At 33.2% G+C, this 11,941-nt stretch overlaps 1 pseudogene; it reads right to left on the minus strand.

Moving 5' to 3' along the window:
• Positions 1 to 468: 468 nt before the first annotated feature.
• On the minus strand, positions 469 to 3,269 carry LOC149547260 (uncharacterized; annotated as a pseudogene).
• Positions 3,270 to 11,941: the final 8,672 nt, after the last annotated feature.

Below are 11,941 nucleotides of genomic sequence, written 5' to 3' on the forward strand. Positions count from 1 at the left end.
AAAAAATGCATCTATATTGACTAGTTTGAAACCAATAAATTAAACTTCATAATATCTCTTGTCTTATATAAATAATAATATATAATCTTATTAAATTCAAAATAAATGAAATTATATTTAAAAGAAAACTTAATGATAACGTCATATATTTTCTTCATAAATAACTTGTTTAAAGAAATACTATGTATATATTAATTACAATACATCTACAAAATTATAAAAAATAATGAATTTTATACAATACATTTATGAAACTTAAAAATATAGTGTGTACCTTTTTACTATAATGCATCTACAAAAGTTTTAAAAAATTTAAAATTTTATGAATAAATAATTGGGTAAAGATTACAAAAATTCTAATTTTATTTTTATAATATCATCCACAATTTAAAAACCTTATATAATTAACAATCAAAATAGAAAATTTACAATAATAATAAACAACAGATTGTTTCTTCAATCCAAACATTAGTACATCATATAAATGTTTACAATTGTTTTTAATAATATTGACAAAGCACATAAATGTAAACAAGTAGAAGATACTAATGCAGTCTGATTTGAATAAATTAAACTTTTTAATGTCAACTTATGGAGCCATGGGAAACATAACTTCAAGAGCAAGTCCATACCACTAAAGTATGTATACCTCCAAGTCCTTTTCAATACAATAAATAAAACCAATGTTGCAAAACCTACTCCATATGACAGTCCAACTCCAATCCAATACCACAAATTTTGCTCATTTTGGTTTTCTTCATTATTAGATGTAGAAATTATTTTTTGGAAGTGGACAGCCATATAAATTTGGATTGCTTGAAAATGATGATTTAGCAAATGTTACCATTTGTTTTCCTCGTGGTATGCTTCCTGAAAGGTTGTTATTGGACAAGTTGAGAGCTTAAGAACCAAGATCTGGAGGAATGTGTCGAGAAAAATTATTCATAGAAAAGTCTAATGTCTCCAATTGACTCATTTGTGCCATGCTATTTGGAATAGTACCATTTATATTGTTCATGGAAAGGTTGAGTAGCTTCAATCCCTTCAACTTTCCCAAATCAAAAGGAACATTCCCACTTAATTGATTGCATGAAAGATCTATAGATGTCATGGTAGGAAAAATATATGCATAATTCTCATCTCTACCTTTGGAATCCATATACAATCCATTCTTATACACGTATTTATTAATTTGGAAGAAGTATATATCATATCCGAAGTTGTACGAAACCATGCTAAATTCTTGGGTTGGCTCTACTATTATTGCTGGTAAATTGAAAACACTATGGGGTATATGCCTTGAAAGGTGATTTGAAGAAAGATCCAATATTTGTAGGCTCTTTAATTGCTCAATTTCTGTAGGAATGCCACCTTCAAAATTATTCCTCCTCATTGCTAGCACTCTCAGATTTGAGAAAGTACCTATTGACTTTGGAATTTCACCTCTAAATAAGTTCTCCCTGAGATCCAAAATGTTCAATTATGTTCAGTTTGATATAGATGGAGGGAGTGACCCTATCACCTTGTTATTGTTTACCACTAGTGTCTGTACCTCACTTAGCATACCAATCTCAGATGGCATCATTCCTTCCAAATTATTATCCCCCAAATTCAAGACTAGAAGGTTAGAGCAAGCTGCTAAACTTGGAGGTATAATTCCATTCAAATGATTGTTTGCCAGATTTAATATCATCAATGAAGAGTAATCCTGCCATATTGGAGGAATGTTACCTGTGAGTGAATTGTTTTTTAATAGCAACACGTTTATCTGAGGTGGCCAAGTTGATTGTATCTCTCCGCGTAATGCATTGTTAGATACATCCAAGAAAAGTATCTCCTTCTAGGTAGAAGTATGCGGCAAAATGCAACCTTCCAGATGATTTGTTGAAACATTAATGCTTTGAATACCCAAGTCCCATAGCCAAGAGGGAATTTCTCCAAAAAGGTTATTGTTAGGTAGGTACAACTTAGAAAGCGCGAATTGCGTCGAAATCCACAACAGGATTGGACCATCCATCTTACATGATATCATAACTAAGTAAACTAACTGAAATGGGGGAATCCAGGTGGGGCTGAAATTAAATATGCAATTGGTCAGGCCGAGAGTCCACAATTGGGTAAGGCTGTGAAAGAAGGCTTCTGAAATGATCTGACCATAGTTACAAGTGAGGAAGAGAATTTCTAGTGAAGATGGTAGTGGCGAGGAAGCAATACTCTAGTTGAATGCATTCCTCTCAACAAAGAGGACAGTAAGAGAGGAGAGCTTTGCAAATGAGGAGGGAATAATTTCGTTTATTTGGTTGTAAGATAGATCCAAGTAGACTAGTGATGAGCGATAGCTCAATGAGTCAGGGATACAACCAGTCAACTGATTCGAAGAGAGATCTAAGTGGTTTAGAGAAGAGAGATTAGAAAGAGAAGGGGGAATGCTTCCGTTTAGATTATTACAAGAAAGACGCAACTGTATGAGAGAAGACATGTTTCCCAAGCAGTGAGGAAGAGTACTTGTCAATCCATTGTCAGAGAGGTCTAAGGATGCAAGAGAAGACATGTTTACCAAGCAGTGAGGAAGAGTACCTCTTAATTTATTATAAGAGAGGTTTAAGGATGCAAGAGAAGACATGTTTCCCAAGCAATGAGAAAGAGTACCTGTTAATTTATGGTAAGAGAGATCTAAGGATGCAAGAGAAGACATGTTTCCCAAGCAGTGAGGAAGAGTACCTCTTAATTTATTGTAAGAGAGGTCTAAGAATGCAAGAGAAGACATATTTCCCAAGCAGTGAGGAAGAGTACCTGTTAATTTATTGCCAGAGAGGTCTTGCATGAGAAGACATGTTTCCCAGGTAGTGAGGAAGAGTACCTCTTAATTTATTGTAAGAGAGGTCTAAGGATGCAAGAGAAGACACATTTCCCAAGCAGTGAGGAAGAGTACCTGTTAATTTATTGCCAGAGAGGTCTAAGGATGCAAGAGAAGTGAGGTTGCACAAGCTCTCAGATATGACATCCCCTTCAGCCGAGATCATAATTTCAACAGAAACTACATGATGGCTGTCCACATCATAGATGATGCCGTCCCAGGTGCTGCAACAATCTCCTCCCTTCTCCCAGGTACTCAGATTGGGTATATCGGGAAAGGAAACAAGAAAGTAGTTTAGGCCGGCCTTGAAATGAAGAAGAGCTTCTTGTTCCCTCTCAATACAGCCGCAGCAGAAGCAGAGAAGAAACACGAGGGGAATAACAACAACAGAAGAAACAAGTAGCTTGGCCATTTTCGAGTTTGGGTGTAATGAGAGGGAAAGTGATGATTATTAATTATATAGCTGAGTAGGGGTTGAACGCTGTGAGGAGAAGTTTGAAAGGAAGAAGAATACCAACAATTTCGATGCAACTGAAGTCACACAGCACTCAATGTTCTCGTAGAATTATGACGAGATTTGCCAGACTTTGGCGAGTCAAGGAAGGCAGCCGTGAGACGTGGATTGTCGGTGAAAAACGAATGGTCGTCATATCATAAAATTCCATTTTATAACATAATTAGGTAGACAGGTTTTTATTGGAGGAGCCGGTATATGGTTGAAAAATTAATTGTACACGCAATTAGAAACTTCTGCCGTGCGACTCTGCCCACATTTTGATTGGTTCTTATTTTGAATGTTAAACATTTTAAAACTTTGACAAATCATAAAATTTCATCTCAAATGTGAGGCAGCAGAAACAATACACGGTCAAATTCAAATAAAATTACTTTAATCAGTACTTTCACAACGCGACACAATTTACAGGATATCATTGGGAACGATGATTTATTAGTTCCTACCTATGGCAGGAATATTTATGCATTCATTCAATGTATAAAAGCTAATTTCTTTTAATCAATAAGATTTAAGAATTATTCTATTGTCAAAGTTTGTTAGCTAGTTTATTAATTTTATACATTTTTTAAATTAGAAAATAACTAATTATTTGAAGTTTCATTGGTAACCATCAAAAAAGGCAAGGAGAAAAATCAATTTTCTAAATGAAAATTAGAGAGAAAATCTAACAACTACTTTACACTTTTGACATTAAATGTTGCATTAATGAAGAACTTTATCTAGAGAATTCTCTGATTTTTTAAATCATTTTTCTTCCCCACCGCCATAAGCATTAATGGAGAACTTTATTTGGGGAATTATCTAGTTTGGTCCACCGCCTCACTCTGCTTGTCTCAATTATTTTGTTGTCCGACTGGCCATGATTCTTGTGAGTTCTCATTTTGTATGCAGAAGAATTTGCAAATTTGCATTCTGAAGTTTGAATGGAAATTTGATGAATTAAAACAGCAACACAAAGAAACAAAACAGAGCTTAAAAATAGAGCAGCAAAAGACAAGACTCAAATATATCAAAGAGCTATAAAGTTTCTTCATGTTATTACAGTTGAGAGGAATGCTCTATTTATAGAGCTCATACATATTTCTAGAGGGTTCTTGAGAAGCTTCAAGAAAGGAAGCACTCTAGAGATTTCTACATAATTTTAAATTCACATTTTGCACAAAGAGAGAGGCTCCAAGAAGCAAGTAGAAAGTTCTGGACTGTGCATTAAATGCCCAGCTACTATAATAAACATTATTTTTAACACCCCCCCATAATGTTTATTTGGGGAGAATAGGAACATCTTTGAGCTGCAATAGATCTCTAAATTTCGTAGATTTTACAATAGACAATGCTTTTGTAAATATATCAGCAAGTTGATCTTTTGTTCCGCAAAATTGAAGCTACACCTCTTGTCTTTCAATTAGATCTCGAACAAAATGATGATGCACTTCTATATGCTTGGACCTTGCATGATATACCGGATTTTTTGCTAGCTTGATAGTACTTTGATTATCACAAAATATTGTTGTTGGAGAGTCTTGTGGATGATGCAATTCTTCAAGTAACCTCCTAAGCCATAATGCTTCTTGAGATGCCTTTGATAAACCAATATATTCAGCTTATGTAGATGAGAGTGACACTGTTGATTGCTTCTTGCTACTCCACGAAATCGGTCCCGATCCAAGATGGAAGATATATCCTGAAGTTGACTTTCTATCATCAATGTCACCTGCATAATCAGAATCCATATATCCAACTAAAGTAGGTTCTCCTCCATATTTGTATTCAATGCCAAGCTGGTAAGTACCCTTAATATATCTTAATATTCTTTTAGCTTCTTTCCAATGTTCAATGTGTGGATCTGCCATGTATCTCGATACAATACCAACTGCATATGCAATATCTGGTCTAGTTATAGTAAGATACAAAAGATTTCCAACAAGCTGCCTATATAATTTTCCATCCACTTTCTTTTGAGTAGAGTTAGCACCTAACTTTACTCCTATTTCACATGGTGTATTACATGGTTTACAATCACTCATATTGAATTTTTTAAGTAAATCAAGAGCATATTTAGTTTGAGAGAGCATGATTCTTCCTTCTTCTTGTCATACTTGCATACCCAAAAAATAGTGCATTAGTCCTAAATCAGTTATTTCGAAAGCTTGTTTGAGTTGATTTTTAGTTATCTCAATATCATGTGTGTGATCTCCTGTAATAATCAAGTCATCCACATATAATACAATGATAACAACCTTATTATCACAATATTTTACATACACATCTAGATCAGCATTACTTCTTTTAAATCCAACTTCTAGGAAGTACTTTTTAATTTTTGAGTACCATTCCCTTGGTGCTTGTTTGAGATCATAGAGTGATTTTCTTAATCTACACACCAAATTCTCTTCTCCATACTTAATAAATCCTAGTGGTTGTTGCATATAAATTTCTTCTTTTAAGTCACCATGCAAAAATGCACTTTTTACTTCCATTTGAAAAATTTTCCAACCAAACTTTGCAGCTAAAGCAACTATTGTACGAATGGAAGTCATCTTAGCTACTGGAGCAAAGGTTTCAGTATAGTCTATACCTTCTTCTTGTGAGAAACCTTTAGCCACTAACCTTGCTTTGTATTTTTCAATAGCTCCATCTTATGTGAATTTGGTTCTATAGGTCCACTTGCAACCAACCACATTTTTGCCTTCTGGAAGTGTTGTTAGTTCCCATGTTCCATTCTTCATCAAAGAATTGTATTCTTCCTGCATAGCTGCTTCCCATTTTTCTTTTCCTTTTGCTTCTTCATATGTGTTTGGAGTGTCAACCTGCATCACCTTATCATAAGAGCATAGTTAGCAAATATATATCTAGGACCTTCTTGATAAATTTCTTTGATGCTTCTAAATTTCTTTGGATTTTCATTATCACTTTCTTGAGTCTCATCCCATGTAGTGGTTTGCACACCTTGACTTTGACTATTGGTAGAAGTAGAATTTTCTTCATCAATCGAAATTGGAAAGAAAGATAGTGTTGGAGAATTATCATTCTTAACATTTTCATCAAACCATACATTTCTTTTAATATAGATTTCATTAGTTCTAGGATTGTATAACCTATATCCTTTCGATTCCTCACTATATCCAACCATTATGCACTTCTTGCTTTTCCTTTCAAGTTTGCTCCTCCTTTCATCAGGAATGTGAGCATATGCTTTACAACCAAAAATTCTAAAATGAGATACTGTAGGCTTTCTTCCACTCCATGCCTCTTCTGGTGTTATGTTCAAAACTGCTTTAGTAGGTGTTCTATTCAAGATATATATGGCAGTATGAACTGCTTCAGCCCAAAATTTAGCTTCTAGATTTCTAGAATGAAGCATGCACCTAGCCATTTCTATTATAGTTCTATTTTCCCTTTCAGCAACACCATTTTGTTGGGGTGAATAAGAGACAGTTGATTCCTTTTTAATGCCATGTTCTTTACAAAAATCTAAAAGAGCTTTATTCATGTATTCAATCCCTCTATCAGTTCTTAGTATCTTTAAGTACTTTCCACTTTGTTTTTCAGCCAAAGCTTTAAACTCTTTAAACTTTTGAAACACTTCATCTTTCTATTGTAGAAAATACACCCAAATTATTCTACTATAATCATCTATAAAAGTGAGGGCATACCTTGATCCTCCAATTGATGATGTTTTGAAAGGACCCATTACATCACTATGGACTAAATGTAGAGGAGTTTTTGCTCTCCATGATTTACCTTGAGGGAAACTTTCCACATGTTGTTTTCCCATTGCACATCCTTCACACACCTTAGGGCTTAATGATATCTTTGGCAGCCCATGCACCATTTGTAATTTCACCATAAGCTTGAGACTTTGAAAATTGATGTGCCCCAAACGCTCATGCCATAACCTGCTCATATCATCATATTGGGCAATAGCACACATATGTTTATCTCCATATTTAGAAGTAAATTCTTGAAATTTATATAATCCATTCTCCATTTTACCAATTGCAATGACTCTATAATTATCATTGACATTCTTGATTAAGCACTTATCATTGTAGAATTCTATTTTATGTCCTTGACTTGCAATTTGAGATACTAAAAGCAGATTTGTTTTTAATTCAGGGACTAATTTCACATTTTTGAACAAACCATTATCAACTTTGACATTACCAGTCCCTTTAACTTCTAAAGCACTATTATCCCCCAAATATATTTTCTCTATATTATTTTCACTTATTGATTCAAATTGATTGTCATTATGAGACATGTGTTGTGTAGCACCGGAATCAATAACCCAATCTTCTTTGAAAGTATTATTTTTTTTAAGTTCAACACAAAATGCATTTCTTTTAGAATCTCCTAATTTTGGATAATTATTTACTTTCTTTTCTACATCTCTTTTCTTCTTGAAACATTCATTTGCCTCATGACCCATTTTACCACAATAATGACATTTCCATTTACTTCTATTATGATCTATATATGAAATACTCTTATTTTCATTCTTCCAATTTCTTTCTTTAGATTAATTTTCTTGTGACTTCTTATAATATTGTTTTCCTTTCATTACAAATGCTTGAGATTCACCATCAAATGATTCTTTTTCTTTAACTTGTCCTTTCTCTTCTTGAACCAACTTAGCACACAATTCTTCTGGTTTATTACTTTTTAATTTATCTGCAGTATCTAAACCCCTTATAAATGATTGATAAGATCCTGGAAGACTTTGTAATATAATTTGCACAAAATCTTTATCATCTATATCTTTTCCAAGAGAAGCAAGCTCATTTTTCTTTTCCTTTAACTTACTTAAATGTGGGACTATCTCTTGTGAGCTTGATAATTTCAAATTGTATAATTCAGTTGTGAGAGATAAGATCCATACATCACCTGAATTTTGATATAAATCTTTCAAAATCTCCCAAACTTTGACTCCACTTCTCTCATTACGAACTTCTGGAAAAACTTCTTATGAAAGTGTAAGCTTGATTAGTGTTGCTGCCCTCTTGTCCCTTTTATCCCAATTATCTTGATCATTTCCTAGATTTGTAGGTCTTTGTTCACTACCAGTCACAATATCAGAACAATTTTGAAGGGTTAGAATGATTTCAACATGAGATACCCAATCATAATAATTTTTTCCATTTAATTTAACTGTAGGTAAGTCACACGAAGTGATTCCATTGTTAAATTCTCTCCTTTTTTTTTTGGATGAGAATGAAAGATATTTAAAAACTTGAACACCCAAGCTTGAAACTAAAAAATCTCACCAATTTGTTAAAGAAAAAAAACTTTTCTTTTGCCACAATATCCTTCCTTTGATGTAGTTTTTTTGTCCCAAACGAAACTACTGTTCACTCCTTAGTTACAGCCTGCAAATGTAAAGATTCACACAAGAAAAACACATATATTCATTCCAAAAGCATCATATATTCACAGCCCAAAGAACTGAAAATGCTCTGATACTATGATGAATTAAAACAGCAGCACAAAGAAAAAAAACATAGCTTAAAAACATAGCAGCAAAAGGCAAGACTCAAATATATCAAAGAGCTATAAAGTTTCTTCATGTTATTACAGCTGAGAGGAATGCTCTATTTATAGAGCTCATACATATTTCTAGACGGTTCTTGAGAAGCTTCAAGAAAGGAAGCACTCTAGAGATTTCTACATAATTTTAAATTCACATTTTGCACAAAGAGAGAGGCTCCAAGAAGCAAGTAGAAAGTTCTGGACTGTGCATTAAATGCCCAGCTACTATAATAAACATTATTTTTAACAAAATTTCATAAGCATGGTGCAAAAGGTTTGAAGGTAAGGAAGGTGCAACTAAAGTAGGATAAAACTTGCAGAATATTCGCGGAGCTTCACCAATCGTCGAAAAACAGAGTGAGAATACGGGTTGCTACGAGGTTTTTAAGCTAGGGATTTTTGCTATACCGATCACTAGGATTCGCAAAGATGTTTTGGCGCATAGCTAGACTGTCCACCACATCTTCGTTACTTAGGTTGCTCTGGTCCATGTTATTTATTTTTGCTCTATTGCAAATGGGTGTTTTTTGTGTGGAAATCTAGCTTATAATTGTTTTGCGGAAAAGGAGGCATTTTATCTTTTTTTGTACAAATTGAGGAAAAATTGAGGAACCAATGTCATGTATTTGATTTCTGTGGAATTAAGTTTTAGTTTCAATGGACTAAAATTAAGCTTTGGACTATTTTCTTTCATGTTAATAATGGTTCAGAGCTAAGAAATGATGTCAGTGGCATATTAGCGTCATTACCTGCTGTCTTGTGGTTGTATTTTTATGTTTGGTTCTTTTTGGGTTCTTTTTGAATTGTCGATGTGTATTTTGTATGGATTTTGAGGAATTTATGCTTTGTGTTGAAACTGCGGGTCTCAAATTGTTGATTGAAATGCTGTGGAGTTAAATTTAGTGAAAGAAAAATATATACACTGCAATTTTTATTGGTCTACAAACATTAGATAAAACAGACATTAGCGTTGGTATCAATTTAGCTCAATTATCCACTCAGATGTTTAAACGCAGGCGCAGAAAAAGTATCTGGGGTACAGGCCATTGATATCCAATCAGTATGGTGGAGAGAATAATTTTTGAAGGCTTTCCCAAATAGTAGTTTTCCTGCTCAGTTTTTTCTTTTGCCCCATTGAAGACTATAGTAGGGTTTTGAGCAATGTTTATCGCGACCGTCCTGGCAAATCTGATCGTGGTAGGTTCTGCTCTATAGAATTTGCGTGTGTTGGGACCAAGGCTTAATCCCTTTGCCTTGCCCAAGTAATTTCTTTCTACTTCCTGTTTCACACAACTTTGATAATGTAAATGTGCACCCATTCTGTCGTTGGTTTTCTGCATTTCATTAAGTTCCTAGGCTGTTTAAAGGCTTTCTTTCATCCGCGGTTTTAATTGGAGGGCAACATCGAGAAAAACTTTGCCTCATTATAGACGCTTCCTTCCACAGCAAGCCACAGATCTTCCCTCTTGCTATGCTTCTTTAGCTCTTCCAAGGTTATTCTCTTCGCCTTCGGATGTCATTCTTCTACTGCAAACTCACACATTTTGTTTTGATTGTTTGTTTGTTCATTAAAACAAAAATTGTTTCCAGATCTACAGGTCCACAAATCGAATCAGTCAAAATTAGAAATAATTCATACTTCTAATCTGTTATAAACTTAATTAGTTGAATTTCAGGCATGGGCCATTATGTGACTGGCCAGCAATGGAAACAATGGTGGTTTGGTGTCACGATCACCACTAAAAAAATTGATTTCGTTGGCGATTTATAGTCAGTCTGCTCGCAAGATCTCAGGTATGAGGCAAAACTACTTTTTTTCCAGTTGGAATTTTTATTTACAACAAAGAACTTCTTTTACAGTTCAAAATATTGATTTGAAAGATTTCGATTCATAATCAGTTTTTCATAGAGATTTTAAATCACAGCCTTGTAGATTCAAAATGCAAAATCTCGTAGAGTCAATTTTAAAAACATTCTAAAATTTATTTTAAAATTTAGACAAACATCAAACCATTTTGCATTTTTCATCCCGTGCAAAACAACGAACATAATTATTATCATTAATTAAAATCAGCTTTTTATTCCTCCAACAGGGTGGTTGCATCTTTTAACAAATATATATATATATTTTTTAGTTAACGTGTTGGTCCAGACTCCAGAGCCCAGACTGAGGATGCCACAAATGAAATCACAGACTTTGTTTTATTTTATTTTATTTTATTGTTAATTATGTCTAGATTAATTTAAAAAAAATTATTAACAATAATTTATTATATATCTAATCAATGCTTATCTGTATTTTAAAAAATAAAAATATTAATTAATAAAATCTTAATTTAACTTTTTATATTTAATAAATCTAGGTAGATTCACAAATTTCCAATAGTAATATACAAATGAATGAGTAAAAATATTTTTAGAAAACAATTACAATGTATAAATGATTTACTATTGTTGTATGCAAGACTACTTAAATAAATGATTTTCAGAGATCACTTACAGTGAGACTTCGATTACAATATATAATGATTTACTATTGCTGTATTTAAGACTATTTAAATAAATAATTTTTAAAGATCACTAAAAGCAAGACCTCCCAACTTTGTTTGCAATCTTCTAAATATTTCTCCTCAATTTTATCTCACACAAATTTATCAAAAACTTTCTTCTTAACTCGAATTATCGAAATAAAATTTATTATTGCTCCCAATCTTTATTTGGAATCTTTAAATATTTCTCCTCAATTTTATCTCACACAAATTCATTAGAAATTTTCTTCTTAACTCAAACTATCAAAATAAAATTTATTCTCGCGTATTTTGAATTGTGAATAACACCTCATTTAAAATGCACAGGTGCGGATCTTCCAACTGCTAGAAAGCATTTTCTGCAACACTTTTTGGAGAAGCGCTAGGACAGGTACACCAACCATCAAAATATTTACTTATTATTCGGTACGTCAATTGAGAAAACATAAAATACACTTGTTTTTTATTGTTCTTTTATAGACATCTTTGTTTCAATCTAGAAGGCTTGATTTT

This window comes from Cupressus sempervirens, chromosome 7, assembly GCF_028749045.1.
Source record: "Cupressus sempervirens isolate cs-2001-9-10 chromosome 7, ASM2874904v1, whole genome shotgun sequence".
NCBI lineage: Eukaryota > Viridiplantae > Streptophyta > Pinopsida > Cupressales > Cupressaceae > Cupressus > Cupressus sempervirens.